Genomic DNA, 24,919 nt, shown 5'->3' on the forward strand with positions numbered 1-24,919 from the left:
TCCTTTTATATCTTCCTCCTTAGCTTTTATATCTGAGCCAACATCATATGGTATGGAATATCCCTTTGGTCAATTTGGGTCAGCTGTCCTGGTTATGTCCCTTCTCAAGATTTTTCCCACCCCCAAGCTATTGGTGGGGGTGCTGGAATGTTGGAGAGACAGTGCTGATGCTGAGCCAGCACTGCTCAGCAGTAGCCAAAACACTGTTGTGTTCTCAACACCTTTCTAGCTCCCAATGCAAAGCACAGCACTGTGAGGGCTGCTATGGGAAAATGAACTCCAGCTCAGCCAGACCCAATACAATCTCCATGACTAATTCCATACCACTTGCATCATACTCAGATCCCACATAATTTAATACTTATATATCTTAACTATTCCATTGTATTTAATATTCATTACTGAAATCCCTTCTTACCAACACTTACAACATAATCTACATCTTTAAACCATCTCTATACCAAACATACAGATGTATATATTTTCATTAACTACTATCCCCCATTTTTTCACAGATAGATTTTATTCTCCCATTCCATGGGCTTCTTCCACTCCTGCAGATGTGCAAAAACAGGCCATGACTTGGAGTCCATCTGTCAAGATGGGTGCTCAGGACAGGAGAAGCAGCGCAATTGATTGTTGAGCACCAACACCATCCTAGCCCAATGTGTTGGTTTTGCACAACCCGTTTCTTGGTAGCAGGGGGGCCACAGAGGTGGCTTCTGTGATAAGCTGCTAGAAGCTTCCACTATGTCTGGCAGAGCCAATCTCTGATGGCTCTGAAGAGGGACATGCTGCTGGCCAAGGCTGGGCCAATTAGAGAGGTTGGTAATGCCTCTGTGATAACATATTTAAGAAGAAAATCAAAACAAAGTGGGGCACATGCAGTTTTCTCTAGCCAGAGAAGAGGAGGAGGTGAGAACATGTGAGGGAAACTGTGGGAGACAGAGTAGAAACTCCTGCAATTAAAGGAGGTTTTGATTTACAACCCTGGAAGAGACTAGGTCTGGCTTAATTGACAGATTTATAGATCTTAAGCAAAAGGATCACAAGCCGTTGTTCCTATAGTTATAAATAAAAATGTACACTGGGTGTTCTGGTGGAGGGTTTTAAATATAATAGTGTGATTTTATATAGTTTAAGAATGTAGATGGTATAATAGTGTGTACATGACATGAGAAGTTATTGGTCGAGACACAGCTGCATTGCAGTGAGAAGTGCCACAGGTGATAGGTCATAAATCCAAAACAAAGTGTTGTTTTAAGTGCCTATTGGATTAGAAAGTTATAAATTACGATGTAACTTTAAATCTTGTGACTATTCGCCATTATTGGGAGGTATTGTAAAATCTCGCCTCGACTGATGCGTTTGTTATTTTAAGCAATAAACCTGATTAGTCGCTTAGACCCATCTCTTCAAATTATTTCCTCCGACGAGTGAAACACACGAAATCCTATAGGAAACAACATGGAAACACCAAGGTCAGTGAAGAAGGTGGGGGAGGAGGTGCTCCAGGTGCTGGAGCCAAGATTCCTCTGCAGGCCATGGTGAAGATCATGGTGAAGCAGGTTGTCCCCCTGCAGCCCATGGAGGTCAACGGGGGATGCAGAGATCCACCCGCAGCGTGTCGGGGAGGTGCCCATGCCAGAGAGGGTAGATGCCTAGAGGAGACTGTGGTCCAGTGGAAGAGCTGGTGGAGAGAGGGGGCCCCTGCTTCCAGGCTGGAGCAGCCTGTCCTTAGAGGACTGAACCCTGTGGAAGAGTGACCCATGTCGCAGCAGTTTTGGGAGGATTGCTGCTTGTGAGAATGGACCCACGCTGGAGAAGTTAGGGGAGAACTGTCTCCTGTGGGAGGGACCCCATGGTGCAGGAGAGGAAGGACTCCTCTCCCTGAGCAGCAGAAGAAAACCTTGGGTGATGAACTGACCAAAACCTCCCCGCCCTTTCCCCTGCACTGTTGGTGGGAAGGAGGGAGGGGCTGGGGGAAGAAAAGGTTTTTTTAAGGGCTTATTTTACTTCTCATTACCCTCCTCTGACTCTGTTAGTAATAAATTCACTTTGTACCTTTAAGTTGAGCCTGTTTTGCCCTTGGAATGTTTTTTCTCCTGGTCCTTAACTCATGAACCCTTTGGTAATTTTTTTCTCTCCTCTGTCCAGCTGTGGCAGGGGAGGGTGAGCGAGCGGCTTTCGTGGGTGCCTGGAGTTGGGCCAGTGTGAAACCACGACAGAGGCCTCACTGTATTGAAAAGCCAGACACTACCCTCTATTCCAGGGAGATTTTACCTGAGTGGCTCGATTGCAGCACGTTTCACATTCATGAATGACCTGTGTGATGGCTCCATGGTCAGGTCCACTGCTCGATCACAAGCCCATCTGTATGTTGCATCTCTCCCTACATGTCCTGATGTTTCATGGGCCCATTGGGCTATAAATAGCTCACCCTTCAATTCCCAGTCTAAGTCTATGTTATGAATGGATGATGTAGGTTTAAATCAGCTCTTGCCTTTGCCCAGGCCTCTGGCAGCAGGCAGTGGCTTTATTGAGATGGCCAGCACCTCAAGATCCACTCTTATTCGCAAGTTCTTTAATAATGGCTGATTTGGTCTATTATAAAATGAATTATTTATTAATAGACACAAAACTAACAGACATAAGACTTAGACTATTACTACACAGGGATAAGACAAAAAGGGAATACTAGTATTATACACGTGGAGTTAAAGGTACCATTAAATTTACGGCTAGCTAAGAAATAGTATAACTTAGGATTCAATGTTTCTTACCACCAATTCTTGAAGGGGTAGACATCGAATTCCTTTCTCTCAATTCCCGGGGAAAGGGACCTAGAGCTGGTCCAAGGCTCCAGGGAGAAATCTTCTCACACCTTTCCGAGGAGTGTGTAAGAGACTTCTGCCTCTGCGATAATTGTGTGGGCTTTTATAGACATAAGAACTGTCTTTTGGTCAAGAATATTTTTTTCATCTCTTCCCACATTTGCTTTCCAGACTAAAATGTTGATTCTTAGCTGGGGGCCTGAACCCTTTTGGCTCCAGAGATACCCCATGCTGGGCCTGTGACCTGCCCGAGTTATCTCTTGTATATGCACCAACCATTTGTGGTAGAGAGGGGGTAGACATGTCCTGCCACAGTCTACCTGAGCTATTCCAATTTTGGCTGCCTTATCTACCTGTTCATTGGTTGGATGTTCTTCAGTGGTGCAGCTTTTGGGCATGTGAGCATCTATATACCTTTAGAGCCATGTTTTCTACCTGTACAGTGATGTCCTGCCACAATGCAGCAGTCCAGATGGGTTTACCCTTGTGTTGCCAATTGGTCTTTTTTCCATTAATGCAGCCACCCCTATAGGGCATTAGCCCCCATCCAGGAGTCATTGTAGAGTGTACAGGCCACTTTTCTCATTCTGCAATCTCTAGGGCTGGTTGGATGGCTTTCACTTCTGCAAACTGACTTGACTTGCCTCCTTCTTCAGGGGTCTCAACAACTTGTTGTGTGGGACTCCACACAGCAGCTTTCTACCTCCGATGGTTTCCTATCACTTGGCAGGATCCATCAATAAATAGACCATAGCTTCTTTTGTTTTCTGGTAACTCGTTATATGGTGGTGCCTCTTGGGCATAACTCACCTTCTTAGGCAATGCTTCAAAATCTCTGCCAATCTTCTGGCCAGTCTGATGTGCAAGGCCATCGGATCCACACAGTCCAATAGATCTGATTGTCCCTTGCCTCTCCCTGGTCAGAGGCAGGGCCCCTCTAGTTCTGGTCATGGTACTCATTGCTCATTCCTTGTAGATATGACCTGGAAGTCCCTTCCAGAGGATCAGACATAGCATCATCCCTTCTATTCTGCCTAGGGGCTTGACCATGAGAGTAGCATTTATCCTTGATGAGTTTCCTGTGGTAGTCGTTCCACCGTTCAACTCATGTACCCATGCTGCTAGGTCATGTCTTATCCATGTTCATGCAGGTCAAACCATAGGTTACCTCATGGAGTGTACCCTCTCTCCCTTGTCAGTGGGTGCCTGCTCCTAATAGCAGACTCTGGTCTGTACTGGCAAGAAATGGAACATTCCCTCCCTAAGCTCCTCTCTGAGTTTCTGATGGCCCTCTTCAGTTTTCTCTTCCAATTTCCAGATATGCTCTGTCAGTTCTGTTTCCACGGCTGAGACATGGGCCTTTAACAGGGCAACAGTCTTCATATATCCAGAGTTTTCAAGCCAAAGCACCCACTTTGCCTTCTCCCTCCTTCTATTGCAGCGATGCTAAGTAGTGGGAATATAACTCTGGCCTGAGCCGTATGAATTTCAGCCACATATGTGATGTACACTGGATGCAGTCTGGACTTCTAGGGAATCGCTTGCCATCTGAAAAAATTATCTCCATCACAGCTATTTCTCTCAGGCACTGGATAACTTGTTCTATGGTGCTCCACTGGCCTTGCTGCACATAGAGGTGTTCCTTGCAAAGGTATCTTTCCCTCACACTAGACAGGAGTCGCCTCCAGAGGCTGAGATTTTCTTGCTTTCTTCTCATCTCCTGGTCAATAACCACATCCTGGGAAAGGGATCCCAGTTGTCTGGCTTTTCTACTGTCTTGGGGTGTTTTTATGATGATTAGTCTATTCCCTTATCATCTGCTCCGTGCCCAAAAATGGTTGCTGTAGCTTTAAGGTGGGTCCAGGGGGAGGGGGGAGCCTTGGGGCTCTTCCACGGGCTTTTTTCAAAGCCTCACTCCCCAGGCATCTGTTGTGTCATGCAGAGTTCATTCTTTTTTTTTTTTTTTTGCTTAGCTAGCTTGGGTTTTGTTAGCTTAGGCAAGAAGTTTTTTCCCTTTCCTGGCCTTGGAGAGGCTGCGGCAGCAATGCTTCGGCATCTTTTTCAAAGTGAATTGGACAGTTTGGTTTTGGTCCAAGATCAGAGAGAACAATTGACGGGAGAAGAATCGGCCAGGATCGGGGGGAAGGCAAGGCTGTTTGCCTGAGGTTCTGCATGAACCTTGTTTTTTTCTTCCTTGAGACAGGAGCTGGCACCATTTTTTTCTCCCCACCATGTTGTCCACTGTTGTGGGGTTTTCTTTCCCTTTCCCTGGCATTTTGGGTTTTCTGTTCCAGTGGGGGGAGGGGGGGGGGGGGGGGTTAAGGTCTGGCAGTTCAATATCTCGCATTTATTTACCCTTTTTTTCCCGTGCCTGATGCGGCTGGTGTGGGGTCTGTAGCTCTGACCCAGGAAGCTGTGACTGGTCCAGAGAGATGGTCCCATGAGGAACCGTCTTCCTGGGGCTCGGTGTCTTCTCTCAGCCGTAGCTGGAGTGCCCTTGCAGAGAGGCTATCAATCAGCTCTTTAGTGATTCTCGGCTCGTGATTTCAGCTCTTGCTCTGCGGGCAATCTCCAGGCCAGACCAGGAGGAGAGAGACAAGAGACCCGTATAGCAGTTCCACATGGGGCAGCTTTATTAGTCCACACCCCATGAAGGGGAGGCCAGGGACGAGCTCTCTCTGCTCTCACAGGGGCAGAGGGCTAGATCTTATAGGGATACAGGGGGTGGGTGTCAGGGGGTAAAGGCCAATGGGTTACAAAGGATCTGCATAGGGCCTCCTAGAGGATTCTGGGTCTGTCTTCTCACCGTAACTGAAAGGTGGTTGTCTTTCCAGGGGAGTTCTGCTGGGAGGTTATGCAATCTCCTTATCTCAGCAGGCCTCCCTCCAGGGCAGAGGCTGGGCATACCCCACACATGCTGTGTGGGCACTCGGTTTGTCAATAAACAGTTGGGGTTTTTTTCACTTTCATCCACTAGTATTCATTTCTTATTGGTGGAAAGAGATTGTTGGAATCCTTTTTCTTAAGACGAAACACTCATTCCAGAGTGTCTTTCTCCTAAATTTGTCCCTAAACTGAGACAACTACCATCTAGGTTTGTATCATTGGATGCAGCATCCCAGATTCAGAGCAGTCAGGTCAATAAGGACTCATCTGTCTGGCAGGTGAACTCTTTCTGCAGGTCTATGCAGCTCATCCAGGGATAAAGATCAGGTGATTATCTCTGGCTCTGTCTCTTCTGCTGGTTGTGAGGGTCCTGCCCCTTTGTCATTCACTATGCAAACTGATTTGGTCTTGGATTTCCTCTTTTGAACAAGGGCAAATGCTACCGGCTTGGGCTGTCCTAGTTCAGTTACAGTTTGTGTGGCCACGATGCCTGTTAATTTTTTTTCCTTTCCTTCCCCTGGAAGGTGCTGTACCATAATGAAACACAGGTTTCCTTTAACATAAGCACCTTAGTATCAAGTATAGATTAATAAAAGTTGGGTGTTGGCTGCTATGCTTGACCACAACTGCTTTTGCAAGACAAGAAGCCTAGCCCTGGAAGGGGCTATGATGATAAGTGAATAGGAGATGCTATGCCTAACACTAACTGATCTTGAAAAAAAAACAAGCCCAAGTGGACTAAGATGGTAAGGGAAAGGAATGTGAGCTAATGGGTTTGGCTAACCGCTTGTCTGCAAAACAAGGGCTTATCCCCTTGTACTAGTTTGAAAACAAACCAGTGGGAGGCACCAAGTCAGAATAACAATTTAATAGGGAAATTAAAAAAAAAAAATAAAGGCAGAAAACACTGGTTTAAACTGACAGAGTCAGGATACAACCTGACACCCTGTTAGTCAGGGTGGCAGTAGCAGTCCAATAAAATGGTGGCTGCAGTCCTCCTGAAGTGGTGGATGTGGTTCTGTTGAAGTGGTGATCCTGTAGAAAAAGGGTCTGCTCTTCCTCAGAAGGTCCAGTGGTGGCTATGTAGCTCCTGTCCTCTGGAAATCCAGTGGAAAGGGTTGTCTGTGGTGTTCGGAATCTCAGATTATATCTAGGATGGAGTTCTTGGTTCCTCCTTCTGGGTGGAGCATCTCACAATGGGATGATGAGTCATGAGGCAAGGCATTGATGGGCCTATTAACAGAAGATAGTCTGGAGGGAGGAGGCAAGGAAACACTGCCCCACCTGGTTTCAACAGCTCATGAGGATGGTAATAGAATACACTGCAACCCAGGACATTATCCACCCCTTATTCTATTACCATCATCCCAAAGCAGTACCTTCCTTAAACTCTACACACACACACACATATATATATATACAATGAAACCCCACCCACAGTTCTCACTTAAGATTAGGTCTCCTTGTGGTACACAACGGGTTTCCCCATCTTTCTGCATTACCCACCAAATGTAACCAGGTCCTTGAGCAAAGACAATCCCACGAATGGGTTTGTCGTTGCCTGAGGTGGGATTAATCCAAACAGTCTTTCCTAAAATACCTCTCGTGTACCACAGGGACTCTATTTCCATCCACTGTGTGCAAGGGTTCAGACTGGGCAGGACCAGCTCGATTGATGGACCCTCGGGTATTGACCATCCAGGTGGCCTTTGCTAAATTCACTTCCCAATTTTTGAAGGTTCCCCCACCAAGTGCCTTTAGGGTGGTTTAAAGTAGTCCATTGCAGCATTCAACTTTCCTGGCAGCTGGTGCATGATAAGGAATAAGATATATCCAATCGATACCGTGTTCTCTGGCCCAGGTGTTGATGAGGCTGTTCTTAAAATGAGTCCTGTTGTCTGACTCGATCCTCTCAGGGGTGCTGTATCTTCACAGGACTTTCTTTTCCAGGCCCAAGATGGTGTTACGGGCAGTACTGTGAGGCACAGGGTAGGACTCCAGCCATCCTGTGGTTGCTTCCACCATGGTCAACACATAGCGCTTGCCTTGGCGTGTTTGGGGAAGGGTGATGTAGTCAACTTGCCAGGCTTCCCCATACCTGTACTTTGACCATCGTCCACCGTACCACAGATGCTTCACCTGCTTGGCCTGTTTGATTGCAGCACAGGTCTCACAACTGTGGGTGATTTGTGAGATGCTGTCCATAGTAAGGTCCACCCCTTGGTCACGGGCCCATCAGTATGTTGCATCTCTCCCCTGATGACCAGAGGCATCATGGGCCCAACAAGCTAGGAATAATTCTCCCCTGTGCTGCCAGTCCAGATCCACCTGAGATAGTTTCACCTTGGCAGCTTGGTCCACCTGCTCGTTGTTGCGATGTTCTTCATTAGCCCAACTCTTGGGTATGTGTGCATCCACGTGTCGAACCTTCACGGTCAGCTTCTCTACTCGGGCGGCGATGTCCTGCCAAATCTCAGTGGCCCAGATGGGTTTCCCTCTGCACTGCCAGTTGGCCTTTCTCCAGCGAGCCAGCCATCCCCACAGAGCATTAGCTACCATCCACGAGTCGGTGTAGAGATAGAGCCTTGGCCACTTCTCTCGTTCAGCAATATCCAAAGCCAGCTGGACGGCTTTAAGCTCTGCAACCTGACTCGATCCACCTTGTCCCTTGGTGTCACGATCCGCTAATACAAGCGAGGGTCGTGAAGGTTTGTTTATAGATCTCAGAGTGCAAAGGGACACAAGGGATTTCAGTTTTAATCAGAACAGTGCACCTTTATTAAGCACCCACAACACGGTAATGCGATAGAGGAGAGAAAGAGAGAGAGAGATAAAGAAAACAAAGTAAAAGAGTAGAGAGGAAGAAAAGGGGGAGTAATAGCTACCAATGGATGGGATGAAGTCCTCGTGGTTTTCTGCCAATAGATTAGTCCTCTTTCCATGGGGAGATCTCATCTTGGTTATTTTAGAAAGTCCCTTTATAGTCCTTTTCAGAAGTGAGGGGCAACTGGCCAAGAGGTGGGGAAATCTACAGCCAATTTTATGAGGCCTGTCCTTGGGAAACGGATACAGGACAGGTGTACAGGACAGGTCATTCCTTTCTGCTTCAGTGCAGTCCTTCCCGCCTGTGCAGCAAGAACGGAGCCATCCACCGTGACCTGCACTAATTTTCCTCAGGAATGTGTACCAGTTCCCAGTGGGCACACCCGTAGGCAACACTTGGCAGACAATCCCACCTCAGCCAGGCCAGGACTGCTGTGTTCAGTCTCTGTCCTTGGCAATGATCGTGAGGCAGATGAGGGATCTTCGGACCGTCTCTTACACCACCCCGTGACTCACGATTGCCGTCAAGAGAGCTCTATCAGCACGATTTTGTAGTGTTGTTGCGAAGTCTTCAGGACTCGTCAATGTTGGTAGCATGTCCCGGAAACCAGAGAAAAGAAAAGAAAAGAAAAGAAAAGAAAAGAAAAGAAAAGAAAAGAAAAGAAAAGAAAAGAAAAGAAAAGAAAAGAAAAGAAAAGAAAAGAAAAGAAAAGAAAAGAAAAGAAAAGAAAAGGAGAAAAGAGGAAAAAGAAGGAATAAGTAATTTTAATCAAAATACACATCTAATTTCTAATCACATCTTATTTTAATATTTGTGTAGTTCGTCTTGTGTCAATAACCTTAGGGGTGTCTACAGTGGATGGGATAATGACCAAATTGTGGACATCTATTATAGATGTCAATCGTGTTAACTGTTTCATCATTCTCCAAATCATGATGTATAAGATTGCTGATAAAACAAAACCAATCAAAACTAAAATCAAGAGAACAATGATGGGATGACACAATTTGTTCAGGACACCTGTAGCAGTAGGTGACCACCCAAAAAGAGTATCCCACCACCCATGTTCAGCATCTTTCTTTACTCTTTCTAGAAGACGATGTATTTCTTTCACATTGTGATGAACGGTTACCAAGGTTTTCTGTCCATTTTTCTTGATCTTTTCCAAAATTTCAATTAAATCTTGGTGAAGCAACAATTGCTTTACCAAAGTAAGGTTCATCCCAATGGGGGTAGGCAATAATTGGTGGATCAGTGTGTAATTGGTCTGTAAAAGGTGATAAGAAGTAACTGGGGCTAAATAAAAGAAATCACATCCTGTGATTTTAGTAAAGTTACAAACACAAAAATTTGAATGATTTTTAGTATCTACTACTAAATTTTCTATAAATACCTTATCACAAGCAGTTCTTAAGCATGCACATCCATTGCCTATATACACAAGCACTGTTTCAGGAATCTTGTTAGGATGAATTTCAAAATGACAGATATTTTGTTCTGTGTCCAAATATCTTGAGCTCTAATTGCATTACTTTCACAGATGAACCCTTGTTGTTCTCGGACAATACAAGTTTCCAAATTAACAGTTTGCCACTTCTCACCAATTTGATGGGCCCATTCTCTATGCTTGAAAGGATAGAGAATAGCTCCATCATGGTTCAGCCCTAATGCAATGACAGGGAATTGTGGAGGAATTCCTTGTGGAACGGGGGCATATGATGCTCCAGGAGAGCTTGGGCACCCCAGGGTTGTTGCAGAAGTACCCCTGATGGGGCCTCAGGCTGAAAACAGGCTTGCAAGGCACCTGCTAGCTGGCAGCCCTGAACAGCCTTGGGAAAAGGTATACACTGGTCAGCTCCCCCGCTGCTTAGAGGCTTTCTCATGGGAAAGGGGCATGAACTTTGCAAAGTATAACTTGGTGAAGGTAAACAATAAAACTGGAGCATGATGCTCAAATTGTTTGTGTTGTGTCTCCGGCTGATTCCCCTGCACCTGGGATACGCCCCCCCCCCCCCCCCCCCCCCCCCCCAAAGGGAATATCAAATGCACTGAAGCATTACATATGGTTAGTACAAAGGCTGTGGCTGTGTTTGTGATGGGATTGTAGACAAAATTCACTAAGTTCCACCAGGATTGGAATTCTCTTTCAAAATCAGTGGCACTGTCCTAGATTATTTTCCAAATTTCAGTAGGAAAAGTGCCTTCTTTGCCTTCTCTTATAATTGAGGCAGCAACTGACTGCATCCACAATTGAGCCTGGATGCAGCTGAGAGCCAAAGAAATGTTTTGTGTAGCACCGAGTGCGTCAATTATCAATTTGTGGTCATTCACATTTACCTTTTCCCAATTTGGTAATATGTTTGATAATAACCACTGATGGGTTCCCAAGGCTAATAAGGAGGACTGCAGTGGTTGTTGTAATTTAGTCAGATCTCTAATTGTGGCAGCCAATTTATTCATTAGTACTTCTGAATCAATACTATTTAAAATTCCCAATCCTGTTCCCACAACACCAGTTATATCTCTTTGCGTTCGTTTCTTAGAAGGGTTTCGCTTCCGCAGCCAGGTTGTCCACCCCTGAAAGGAAGTTTGCAGAAAAGGTGAACAAGCTGGCTGAACTTCTGAGACATTGTTTTGCATCAGCAATTTGACATGTTTAAGGGACCATGCCGGATTGAACAATATTTGTTGTTGGTCTGTTTTCCTGATTATATATGGTCCAATTTCAAAAATTCTTGGGCTTAGCATAACCGGTGGTTGGGTGGTAGGTATTACAACACTGACTTCCAGTTTCCCCCAGTATTTTGTATTGTTTTTACCACACATGACTTTATGGGAAAATTGTACAGCAGTTAAATTTAGCCAACAATCTTGATTTTGAATTTCACAAAATAAAACATGGCCGTGAGGTTCAGTGCTATAACTGTGTATAGGTTCGGTAAAAAATTCAGCAATTCGCGTTACCATAAAGGGAGGGAAAACATTATTTTTGTCCTGACATTCTTCTGACGACAACACAGGACGAAGGGGGTTTGTTTGTCACATATCCACTCTGTTGTAGGGCAGAGTTTGGCCATAATGTTGGGGTTCAAATCACTTTTCCCATCTGGTTTTAGAAAATTTCCAGCGATTGCAATGGTGGAAGCTTTCTCATAAAGAGCTCCTTCTACTTTTCTGCATCCTTCCTTAATTTTTTCACCAATTGTTCCATTTAGGATTCTAGCCCAATCCTTCCAGTCCCATCCCCATTCACTTGGACGGTATCCCTCAGAGTTGTGCAGTACTACAGTCGCTAGGTTCGGGCGACAATCTCTGGGGTAGGATCCTAGAGCACCAGTGTACCTAATGGTAGATTCAGACCATGGCCACTCAGCTGGGTTTTGGCCCTGGTGTTGTGGTAGGATGCAGAAAAATATCACTAGTTTTATCATGGTTTATGTGGTCTTCATGTCCCTCGGAGTTTTTCTGTGAAAAGTAAACAAGACAGAGTCTGCCACCAAGAGGCAGAGAATTAAAATGATGGAATTATGCAGCGTGTATGTATCCGATGCTCTCTCCCTAGGGCATCAGAGGCTACCTGTAAGAGCTTTGGGGTTCAGTCTAGACCGGGCGTAGACGGTCGGTGACGGTGACGAGAGATCTCTATAGTCAGATCTTGGAACATGCGGTTTATTGCAAAGGGCGTGGGTATAGGGGCACTGCTTAGAGCTGCAGCTGGCAGCTCTGAGCAGGCCCAAGAGAGCAAGAGAGTAAGCGAGTAAGTAAGGAGAGAGAGAGAGAGTAAGAGTAAGAGTAAGAAAGAGAGAGTGTAAGAGTGTGTAAGAGAGAGAGTGAGAGTGTCTGAAGTCCTGGTTACAATACAATAAATCATCTTCTGTACTGAATATTCTAATTGTCACTAACCAATCTAATACAAGATACAAATCCTATAGCATTTACATACAGCCTATAAGAGTTCTTATATTGCCATAGAGTGTTACATCTTAACTTCTAAAAACTACTCTTTGGACCCCTTCTGCTGAGCTAGTAGGGTCTGCTCTGACCCTTGGACCTGCCTGCAAGCAGAGGGTATTGTTCAATCAAGAGGGGATTACCTTCAGTCGGCCATACCATTGTTTTCCAGTTGTTCAGTAACTAAGATTTGGTATTTCAAAAGTGGCTTTCATTTCGATGTCGCCTGTAGTTGTCATATTCCCAAAATCTTTTGTCAGGCAATCATATTTATAAGGCTTTCCTGTTTCATCTTCCCCAACAGCTACCCATGCATATTTATTCAGAGGGGTTTTTAGCACTAGTGGTACTGACAACCATGAGGAGGCAACTCCCGATTCCACCTGGAAAGGATCTGTAGGGTGAATAGGCCCCAGGGCTTGGTGAGCTGTTGCTTCAAAAACCAACAATTGCAATGATTCTTCTTGACAAGCATGTTGCCTCTCGGAGGCGTAGCGACCTGGTTCAGGAACGGTACGACGACCACCTCAAGGTCGTTCGGGCCATCAGCTCACAGGCACCAATGTGGTGGATGGCAAATGGCGTTTATTCATGGGTTACATAGGGTTAAATAACCTGGGTTTACCACGTTACTTCCTTCTGGTCACATATTACCTGTAGAGGGGAGGGGTTCTACCTGTCCCGCACAACGCAATATCTTCCGAACGCCTGTCCCTAATCTCCTACATTTCCCCCCCTCTATCCTGAATTATCCACATTTCCCCCCCCCCATGACTGATTAAAAAACATGCAAAGTATAAATGGTATAAAATTTCAAGAACTAGTAAAAACCGACATAAGTTATAAAAAGTGATATAACATTTATAAAATAAATGCGCTCTAGAGCAATTGTTGTCGGTCAACAAATAGAATGTTAACCTTTTCTAACCGGCTTTTAACAAATGACACTAATTTGTTTAGTATGCAAGGCCCGAAAATCAACGTTAGGAGTAACATAGTGAGGGGGCCTATTAGAGTGGAAACAAGGGTGGTCAGCCATGGAGACTGGTTAAACCATGACTCGAACCATCCTTGTTGGGCTTCTCTTTCTCTTTTTCTCTGGGCTAGTCTTTCTCTTAGTTCAGTCATTGAGTCCCGTGCAACTCCAGTGTGGTCTGCATAAAAGCAGCATTCCTCTTTCAAGGCGGCACACAGGCGTCCTTGTTGCATGAGCAAGAGGTCCAGTCCTCGCCTGTTCTGCAGGATGACTTCTGAGAGCGAGGAAACAGATTTCTCTAGAAAGGACATGGATTTTTCAATCCTTTTTAAGTCCTCATCAATAGTCATCTGCAGCTGAGAAAGTCCCTGGTGTTGGGTCACGAGGGCTGAAATACCTGTGGCCGCGCCGGTGGCTCCAAGGTCGAGCAGCATTGCGATGGTTATGCCTGTTATTACTTCTCTCTTGTGGAGCCGGCTAGGTTCTTCAAAAAGGTGGTACATTTCTTCTTCTTGGTGATACAGGACTCTAGGAACAATTAAAACTTGGACACAAAAATCAGAAATTTGTCACCCTGACTTTCAGTAGGGCAAGGGCATCCCTCCCCAACAAGGGTGGACATTTTGGCATAACATATGGGAAAAGGGTGATAGTTTTCTCCGGTCCTCTTTCAGTGCGGAGCGTTATCACTATCAGTTGGGTGCTTTTTTGGGCCCGAGATAGTCCCCCAACTCCGCCCACCATGGGGGCCTCCTCCAGTTCCCAATGTATAGGCCAATATGTTTCTGGGACGACGGTAACATCTGATCCCGTATCAATCAAAAAGGGGAGACAAATAGCAGTCACCTGGGTTGTTATGGAGACAGCAAACTCCCCACACGATCGGCAGGTGGCTGCCCACTTTCATGGCCAAAGCCACCCAGGGATCTCGCTCCCAGGAGTTTGTTCCTGCTGTGCCTGGAGCGCAGACAGGTTTAACTGAGCCATCGGTTGAGCTGTGGAATTGGTCATTTCCCGAGGGGGCAGTGGGTGCGGGAGCTCCATGGCCCATCGAGGATTGGCATAGCTGGGCCGCTTCATGTCCCGAGTGGGAGGGAGCTGTGTGTGGCCCGGATGCCCCCTCCCCCTCCCGTTTCCCTGGAGCTTGGATCTGCATTCTCTGGCAAAATGTCCCTTTTTCCCACATGCCCAGCATGGCCCTCTAGGTCGGGTCTGGCGTGGGGGAACTGCTGTTGACGGAGGCTCTAATTGGGGACAATTCATTACAACGTGGCCTGCCTGGCCACACTTAAAGCATGCCATTACACTGGTTATTGCAGTGCGGACGGCTGCCTGGATTGGGGCCAGATGTTCTTCTTTTGCAACATGCTTAATCATATCTGCAATACTGGACCCGGCTGGTAATGACCGTAATATGTCCTTAGTGGCAGAATTGCATTGTTGACGCAAGCATTCTGCCACCACAGGGCCCTTTGCTTCTGGGGGCAGAGCAGAGGAATCGACTGCTGCTTGGAGGCGGTCCACAAACTGTGTGAAACTTTCGCTTTCGTTCTGCTTTATTGTGGACCATGGCGATGGTCTAGCAATAACTCTGGAAGCAGAGCGAATAGCTTCTCTAGCGGCATGAGTAGTTGCCATGACTTCGTGGGCCCGTAGGCCCTCGGCCTGCGCCTGGGGTGTGATCATGGTTGGGTCCGTGCCCATTAGCCGCTGTAGGCTGGAGCCGTGTAGCGGATGGTCTGCCCCAGTTACTAGGGCTAGTTGCTTTGCGCAATTGTCTTCCCACTCTTGTTTGAAAACAATCATCCCTGCCCCATCAAAAATTAACCTGCAGGTTTGTTTAATGTCAAATGGGAGCATGTCATCCCCTCCAAAAAGGCTGTCGATGAGGGTGGAAACCATAGCTGAATTAATCCCTCTGTCTGCAATTGCTTTAACAATTGCTTGTATATCTTTAGGATTTATCGGTGAGTAAGTCCTCTGGTTTCCGCCTTGCCCTCCTACCCAGACCGGGAAAGCTAGCGTGGCTGAAGGGGCCCATTCAGCACAGGCTGTTTTTATCTTTCTCCAGTCTGTAAGCGGAGTACGTTCTTTTTCAAATTTCCCCTTGGCCCGAGTAGGAGCGCGGTGGTTATAGCTTTTATCTATTCTTAAATAATCTTGGTCGGAGTCGGAGTCGGTTACGGACCATTCGTCAGGCCACTCGCTCCAGCTATAGTCCGACTCGGAGCCGGAAGTCGACTGACTGGATACTTCCGGGCTCTGGAGCTTTTTCACCGGGCTCCTACCCCGCCCCTTTCTCTTAGGATTGGGCCGTTCCTTCCCCCTGGGCTCGCCCCGCCTCCTGCTAAGGGAGGCTCTTGCTATATAAGGGCATGTTTCTGGGCGAGCGCTCTGGTTGGCCCTGGTTCCCCCTCCGGGATTCCCCCCCCTTTTCCATTCACGCGCATCTGCGTTATCTGGCGGCCCTTCTTTGATCCCGCTGGCCGCGTCTGTGTGACCTGGCGCACCACCCCCGCTCACGCTGGCCGCATGTGTGCCTCCCTGCGCACCTCCCCCGCTTCTGCCGGCCGCATGTGTGTGCCCCCCCCATCCCCTCCGGGGTCGGCGCCATTCTGCGGGGCATAGGGTGGGGGTCTTGCCCAAGCCGTTTCGGACTCCGCTTTAACAGCAGCCCCCCGTGCCTCCTCCACCAGCCCGCCCCAGAATGACTGCGCCCGCTCCTTTCCCTCTGTAGGTAGGGTTGGGCTGGGGGGCCGTGGAGAGGGTCCCTGCTCCTGCAAGCCTGTGCGCTCGGCAGGGCTGCTTTCATCTGTAGTTTGCATGGCCGCCCCAACTCCCAGCCAAGGTGTGGCTAACAAACAGTTCCGTGCGGCTTTCCAGGTCTCCTGCTCTTGCAGGGCCTTACGCAAAGGCTGCACGACTTTTCCCCATAATTTAAGGTATTTCCCCAAACCCGAGGACATTGTTTCGTCGACCAGAGCCTTGGAACATTTGTCCCATACTTCTGGGTGGAGTATATCCACCGGTCAGTCTATGACCCCAATTTCCAAAAGCCTCGCTACAGCGAGGGTAAAATCTTTTGGCTTGCAATCAATGCCCCATTGCTTATGAATCTGAGATACGACCTTCGCGAGAGCTTCCATCCTCCTCCCTGGTCCGGGAGCGTCCCCCCCACCGGGCTGGTCCAGCCGTGCCGGCCACCGTTCACCCGTCCAGGCGAATTCCCGATCCCGATTCCGATTCCGGATCCCGGGCTTTCGGCACCACTTGTTGCCTCTCGGAGGCGTAGCGACCTGGTTCAGGAACGGTAAGATGACCACCTCAGGTCGTTCGGGCCATCAGCTCACAGGCACCAATGTGGTGGACGGCAAATGGCGTTTATTCATGGGTTACACCGGGTTAAATAACCTGGGTTTACTGCGTCACTTCCTTCTGGTCAGGTATTACCTGTAGAGGGGAGGGGTTTTACCTGTCCCGCACAACGCGATATCTTCCGAACGCCTGTCCCTAATCTCCTACACAAGCAGTCCATTCCCATTTTATACCTTTTCCCAACAAGTTATAAAGAGGACTGGCAATTATGGAAAAATCTGGGATGTGTTTTTTCCAGAACACTAATAATCCTAAAGCATGTTAAAGATCTTTTTTGGATTCAGGCATTTTAATCTGATCTAAAGAGGTTAGGGTATCAGGTGGGATACATGTCATACCTCCTTTCCACCAAATTCCCAAAAATTTCACTTCATGTGAAAGTTTTTGGATTTTTTCTGAGGGAATTTGCAAATCAAGGCTTTCTAAGGGGGAGATTATTTTCTGTTGGGTATCTCTCACTTCTTCTATTTCATCTCCTCTCACAAGGATGTCATCAATGTATTGATAAACAGCTACATTGTCAGCTTTGGGTATTCTTTCTAACTCTTGGGCTAAAGCGTGATGAGCCAGGGTGGGGGAATGTTTGTACCCTTGGGGAAGCCTAGTGAAAGTGTATTGCTGTCCTTCCCATGTGAAAGCAAAACAGTCCATATCTTCTGGCTGTAAAGGTATCATAAAAACCATGTCTTTGACATCTATAGTAGCCATGATTGAATGAGCCTTTTCTTGAATCAATGTTATTAATTCTGCTAGATTTGGGACTGCTGCTGTAAGACAGTCTGTGTTAGTATTTAGCCTGCAAAAATCTATTGTCAGCCTCCACTTCCCATTAGGCTTTCGCACTGGCCACACCGGAGAATCGAAAGGAGAATGAGTATTAATTATTACTCCTTGTTCTCGCAGCTCCTGTATCACTGGTTTGATACCCTCTTTGGCACCCAGGGGGAGGGGGTATTGTTTCACATTAGTTACTTTGCTGAATGGTAGGGAGGGTGTGGCTTGAAGCAGTCTGATGTTAAAATGTGGCATGCTAAAAGACCACAGAAGACCCTCTGAGTCCTCCCACTGCCTCCCAGCAAGGGCATTCATCCCTAATAAGTTGGTTGGGATATCTCCAATCACCATATTAATAGAAAGTTGGTTATCTCCAATCACCATATTAATAGAAAGTTGGTTTTCTTCTCCAGGCAAAATGAACTGGTCTAAGGCCGCATTCATAGATTCTGTTGTTCCCAAGGCATTTAAAACACAATATCGGTTCTTTGTTGGAACAATTCCACACCTCTGGGCATCTTTCTTTGTCAGCGCAGAAATTTGTGCCCCAGTGTCAATCAGAAAAGTTCCAGGTGCCCATTTAGGGCCTGTAATAGCCGTGATCATTATATCTCCTGTTTTATTTTTAGTGATCGTTCTCAGGTATACCCATGCTCCATTTCTTGGCCCACCTATAAGAAACGGAGAAACTAGTTTCCCTAGTTTTGAGGCAGAAGCTGTTTTGGCAAATTGCCCGGACTTTGAGGGAGAGGTTGCTTTGGCTCACTGCCCAGATTCTGAGGGAGGAGGGGTGCACTGGGTTGAACAGATGGATTCGGTAGAATGGGTTTTCGGCAGTGCCAGTTAGACAATACCTTACTCAATTGATCAAGGAGTAAGCCATCCATTACATGTCTGGGGACCCCCTTTTTGATACCTGATAACCACCAATGCTGACGGTTAGGGATCTGTTTTACATTCTCTGGTTTTTCGCTATGAGGAGCCCTAATGTACCTGACACTTTTGTTTTTTCTGATTTTTCCTCTGGGGTTTTTATAGGTCCATATTTTCTACTGCAATTAATCAGATCTTCTGCAACCTCACTCCATGTCCAAACTTTGCGATCACCGGCAGGTGAATTCGATTGTGAACCTGGCGGCTGAGAGGGGGTTGAATATGGAGTAAACCCAGGATCGGTAGATCCAGTTCGGTCGCTCGGGTTTCCAAGGAATCTATTCAGCCTTTCTACAGGACCTACAGCTGCTATGGTTTTTTGAAGGACAATTGCTGTAGGTTTGAGTGATTCTGGAAGACCTCGGATTAAAGGGGTCATCAATTCAGGTTTCACAGGTAATTGCATAGGGGATTCATATCCAGGAGTTAATTTCCTTTCATGGATCATTTGCAGACAGGTGGCTTTGTGGATGCTTTCTAGAAGTTGTTCGGGGGTACCAACTATAGCTAAAGGGTCTCCCCTTTCTAAAGGATTGAGTCCCCCACTGAGTCAGGGACCATGTGTTATGTTTGTCTCCTGTTGTCAAGAAAACTCCATGTCCCCAAGATCCACTGGCGTCCTGTTCAGTTAATAGAATTTGGTCTCCTCCAGTGAGAGACACTCGGAAGATATATTCCATCTCAGATTCATGAGGGAGCCGCCCGTACTCTTTTTTTAACTTAGCCGATTCAGTAGCAGTGTATGGTATTTGTTTAGTGGTGATATGTGGTTCAAAATCTTCATCATTGCTATAATTATATTCTGTTTTAATTAGAGGTCTCATACGAGGGCAGCAGTTTTCCCCACAATTTTTCACTAGCACTAGTTTTTTCTGGGGGTATATTTGGTTAATGTGAGGAGTTTCCTTTTCCTCTGTCTCTTTTGGTGAGTCAACATTCTTTAAATTCTTAAAATATTCCTCTTTTAAAGCAGCCCACAGCAAATGATTTTCATTCCTTTCTTCATCTAATTGTTTCTGCAAAATTTCCACTGGGTTTTGAAGGGGGGAATCTATGATTGCTTTCTCTTCACTACATTGCTTAAAGAGGTGATCTATGGCTGCTGTAAGGCATGCTCCTAAAACAGAGCAGATTATGGCTTTATTTTGGCCAAATTTAAATTTTGTCTCATGTTGTAAAGAACATACTCTATCAGCCACATTATCCAAATTAAACCAGTTATTTTGAGCCCATTCTTCCCCTCCTGGAGAGGGCCGGGCATTGTGTTTTGCTAGCAGAGCATAAAACGCAGTTTTATCTTTTGCACTAGGGTTTTCAGTCATTTTATGAAGGGATCAAAACCACCACAGGGAGGTAAAAGTTAATTACACACTGCGACACACACAGCTTCACTGTGTCTCCCTTCGCTTCCCTGGGTGGGTGAAGAGACCAAAATCTGCCTGGGAGGTACTCCATAAGTTACTTATGGTTGTCTCTTCACTACACCAAGCAGTCCAAATTCACACACACACACCAAAACGGTTCCCCCTTTTACACTAAGAGATCTTTTGTGAAAAATCTGGAGACAGAGCCCTCGGATGAGTATGGGGTGCTTTTCACCTAGGTGTGTGCAGTTTGCGGGAAATTCGAGTCACCCCCCTTGCGTTCTAGACACCGCTCACCCTTTTTGGGGTGTCGGGCTAGGTGCGGCTGGAGCGAAACGTCCTTCCCCTATTACAGACTACACACAATCTTGCAACCCCTTCTGTCTGTCAGATCCTGTCTGTGACGCCAGTTTAACATCACGATCTGCTAATAGAAACAAGGGTCATGATGGTTCATTTATAGATCTCAGAGTGCAAAAGGACACAAGGGATTTCAGTTTTAATCAGAACAGTGCACTATAGGAGAAAGTTTCATGAAGGATGTCTGGACTTCAGGCGGCTCTCTTGAAAGCTGTTTATTGCATAGGCGAAGTTTCAGCATTTCAGGGAGTGGGTATCCAGAGCCAGCCCTACAGCTGTCAGCTCCAGCTTGTAGGCATACCTGAAGCCACTTGCTGTTCACGTTACAAAACATTATATACTTTTCTTTGCAGAGTATCTTAACACATAACAACCAATAAGCACCATACACAATACCTTTACATTTGCCTATAGCCTATCATAACTACTACCATCACCATATTATAGTCATTATTATCCAATCGCAAGAGTAAGTAAGTTACAATTTAAGCTTACAATGGAAAATTCTCAGACCTCTTTTCTTCTTGCTACATCAACATTTCTTGTTTGCCTGCGATATCTCTCTTTTTGGTAAAGACATGTTTTCTATTTACTTATGCTCTTCTTGAGACTTATTTACTTGGTGAAAAACATGTCTTTGTTTGTAGTCACATACCTTTGTCCTATTCATAAAAATCTCCTTCCAATTCATGTCCAACCTTTGCCTTCTCAGTTATTCAGTGGTCAGTGTTTCAACAAAACATCTTTTACTCTATATCAAAACTTGCTTTCATTTCTATCTCATCCTCAGTTTCTACATACAGAGATCTTTCTGCCGAGCCTACATATCTGTGAAACTTTCTTACCAAACTTTCATCCTCCCCAACAGTGCACCTTTATTAAGTGCCCACAACACGGTAATGCGATAGAGGAGAGAAAGTGAGAGAGATAAAGAAAACAAAATAAAAGAGTAGAGAGGAAGAAAAGGGGAAGTAATAGCTACCAACGGATGGGATGAAGTCCTTGTGGTTTTCTGCCAATAGATTTGTCTTCTTTCCATGGGGAGATCTCATCTTGGTTATTTTAGAAAGTCCTTTTATAGTCCTTTTCAGAAGTGAGGGGCAACTGGCCAAGAGGTGGGGAAATCTACAGCCATTTTTATGAGGCCCGTCTTTGGGAAACCGGTACAGGACAGGTGTACAGGACAGGTCATTCCTTTCTGCTTCAGCACAGTCCTTCCTGCCTGGGCAGCAAGAATGGCGCCATCCACGGTGACCTGCGCTAATTTTCCTCAGGAATGCGTACCAGTTCCCAGTGGGCACACCTGCAGGCAACACTTGGCAGACATCCCACCTCAGCCAGGCCAGGACTCCTGTGTTCAGTCTCTGACCTTGGCGATGATCGCGAGGCAGGTGAGGGATGATCGTGAGGCAGATGAGGGATCTTCGGACCGTCTCTTACACTTGGTAGCTTGTGCAACTCGTCATGTGGGGCTCCATACTGTAGCTTTCCACTTCCGGTTAGCACCTACAATTCGGCAGGAACCATCAGTGAAGAGGGCATATTGTCTTTCAGTCTCCAGTAGCTCGTTATATGGTGAGGCTTCCTTGGCACGGGTCACTTGCTCTTCCTCTTCTTCAGAAGAAAATCCAAAAGTCTCACCTTCAGGCCAGTTTGTTATAATTTCCAGAATCCCAGGGTGATTCGGGTTTCCAATACGGGTGTGCTGCGTGATGAGGGCGATCCATTTGCTGCATGTGGTGTCAGTGGCATGATGTCTGGAAGGAACATTTCCCTTGAACACCCACCACAGCACTGGTGGTCGGGGTGCCAGAAGCAGCTGCACTTCCGTGCCAATTACTTCTGATGCAGCTTGGACTCCTTCATAAGATGCCAAGATTTCCTTCTCTGTGGGAGTGTAGTTGGCTTCAGACCCTCTGTAGCTTCGGCTCCAGAATCCCAGTGGTCGACCCCAAGTCTCACCAGGCACCTTCTGCCAAAGGCTCCAGGACAGACCATTGTTCCCGGCTGCAGAGTAGAGCACGTTCTTCACCTCAGGTCCTGTCCTGACTGGGCCAAGGGCTACCACATGAGCGATTTCCTGCTTGATCCAGGCGAAGGCTTGCTGCTGTTCAGGGCCCCAGTGGAAATTGTTCTTCTTGCGGGTAACCAGGTAGAGAGGGCTCACGATCTGGCTGTACTCGGGAATGTGCATTCTCCAAAAGCCTATGGCACCTAGGACAGCTTGTGTTTCCTTCTTCTTGGTTGGTGGAGACATCGCAGTGATCTTATTGATGATCTCGGTGGGAATCTGACGTCATCCATCTTGCCACTTTACTCCCAGGAACTGGATCTCTTGGGCAGGTCCCTTGATTTTGTTCTTCTTGATGGCGAAATTGGCTCCCAGGAGAGTCTGGATGATCTTCTCTCCTTTCTCAAATACTTCTGTTGCCATGTCCCCCCACACAATGATGTAATTGATGTACTGCAGATGTTCTGGGGCCTCATCCTTTTCCAGTGCCTTCTGGATCAGTCCGTGGCAAATGGTGGGACTGTGCTTCCACCCCTGGGGCAGCCGGTTCCAGGTGTACCGTACGCCCTTCCAGGTGAAAGCAAACTGGGGCCTGCATTCTGCTGCCAAAGGAATGCAGAAGAAGGCATTGGCATGCCAATAGTTGTGTACCACTTTGCTGCCTTGGACTCCAGCTCTTACTGAAGTTCCAACATGTCTGGTACGGCAGCACTTGGTGGCATGACCTCATTCAGGATCCAGCAATCCACCGTCAGTCTCCATTCTCCACTGGACTTATGCACTGGCCATATAGGGCTGTTGAAAGGTGAACGGGCCTTCTGACCACCCCTTGGCCCTCCAGTTCACAAATCATCTCATGGATGAGAACCACAGAGTCTCTGTCAGTGTGGTATTGCTGATGGTTCACTGTTGCTGTGGTGATTGGTACTTCTTGTTCTTCAGCTCTCAGCAGTCCCACAGCAGAGGGGTCGTCTGAGAGACCAGGCAAGGTACTCAGTTGTCTGATTGTTGGGGTCCCTCCCCTGCCATGTAGCCCTGGGAGAGGGGCCCTGAGGGGAGGCACGGGGTTTCCCTGCCCCTGCTCAGCCTCGTTCCCATTGGTTGGTTTGTGTTCCCTGCGCGGGCAGAAGGACCCTTGGTCCCGTGACTGGAACAGTTCCTCGGCAGAGCTCCGGCCATGCGGCTGGAGAAATAAACATCTCTGAAACATCTAGCAAGAATCTGTCTGTCCATATATATTTCCTTTCCACGGGACTCCTGGTTTGATATATGCATGTTGCAGGATCCCCACTGCAACAGTCTGATGTCTTCTGTCTCTACAGCAGCTATCCCAAAAGCCCAACGATGTCCTTTTGGGTCCTTGAAATATCCATTTCTGAGATAGTCTATGCCGAAGATGCATGGGGCCTCTGGGCCAGTGACAATGGGGTGTTTCTGCCACTCGTTCCCAGTTAAACTCACTTCAGCTTCCAGTACAGTCAGCTGCTGGGATCTTCCTGTCACCCCAGAAATAGAAATGGCTTCTGCTCCCACATGCCTTGATGGCATGTAGTGGTTTGGTCCAAAATACTCATTACTATTTACCTTCTGTGAGATAAGAATTAGGAGAAATGCAAAGCAGGCACCAAACTTGAAAGAATATAAAGCAGTTTATTAACAGACCTAAAAGAGGGAAAAAGAAAAAAAAAAATCATACCACACCTTCAGAAGTCTTCTCCTCCCCCCACCTTTCTCCCTTCTCCCAGTGACAATGTAAAAACACAACTCTTGAGATGTTCAGTCTGTTTACCACTTCCATAATAACCTTGTTCAGTTCATTTAGGAAGAGGAGTCTCTCTTGCCCATTCTATGGAGAAATTATCACAACAAGACAGCCGCCCGGGTTGGTTCTCTGCTCGCATGTGAGAGTCCCTTCCCCCAACTTGCAGCTTTTCCCACAACTGCTTTCGAGGGTCCACTCTTGAATTACTGGGGTACAATTTTAAGGTTGAGCCGTTCAGAAACAAAAGTTCACCCATCTCTGGGAGTATTTCATCTCTAAGAATAGAGGCCCTCCTCCTTCCCTGGGAGCATCTCTAGGACTATCTCTGGGAGCATCTCTAGGAACTTAGGTCTTCTCCTTTTCCATTTGGAGCAAAAGTCCTCATCGCTTCCATCTCTCCCTGTCCAAACTTCTCATCAAATTGCAGCTGCTTCAGCATCTGCTTATCTCAGCGCAGGTGCTTTTGCTCACAAGTACAAGTTGAATGCTACACCCCCCATATCTTCATGGAATTACAACGGGTACTCTGACACATCATAGCTTTACAACAGAATTTCAGCTTTAAGCATCTCCTCTTTCTCTTCCCTCAGGTTTTCAGCTCTTCACAGCAATAAAAAGGGTTAATCTCACCTGGGCTTTGCAGCTGGAATTTCGCTTATTGCTGTTGGTCACATGATCTTTGCTGGACAGCAGGGCAGCTTCAGCTGAATCTTGGCCGCACTGGAGAGGGGAGCTGGGCTGCTCCGTCTGTGCATAGCAGGGCTGGGGGGGGGGGGGGGGGGGGGGGCACAGGTGGAACAGGGCCCATCGGCTCCAGGATGGCTTTGTCCTGGCCTGGCCTGGCCCGAGCAGGGCCTGGGCCGGGCCCG

At 46.9% G+C, this 24,919-nt stretch overlaps 2 long non-coding RNA genes across 2 annotated transcripts in view; both read left to right on the forward strand.

Moving 5' to 3' along the window:
* LOC116437354 overlaps positions 1-24,919 on the forward strand; it is a 400,531-nt gene that overhangs the window by 344,498 nt on the left and 31,114 nt on the right. The window lies entirely within an intron of this gene.
* Positions 7,629-23,185, forward strand: LOC116437356. Its single transcript, XR_004237264.1, has 3 exons — positions 7,629-7,643; positions 7,678-7,680; positions 23,044-23,185. It is a non-coding gene; the product is annotated as an uncharacterized LOC116437356 (long non-coding RNA).

Source organism: Corvus moneduloides, chromosome W (assembly GCF_009650955.1).
Source record: "Corvus moneduloides isolate bCorMon1 chromosome W, bCorMon1.pri, whole genome shotgun sequence".
NCBI classification, from domain to species: domain Eukaryota; kingdom Metazoa; phylum Chordata; class Aves; order Passeriformes; family Corvidae; genus Corvus; species Corvus moneduloides.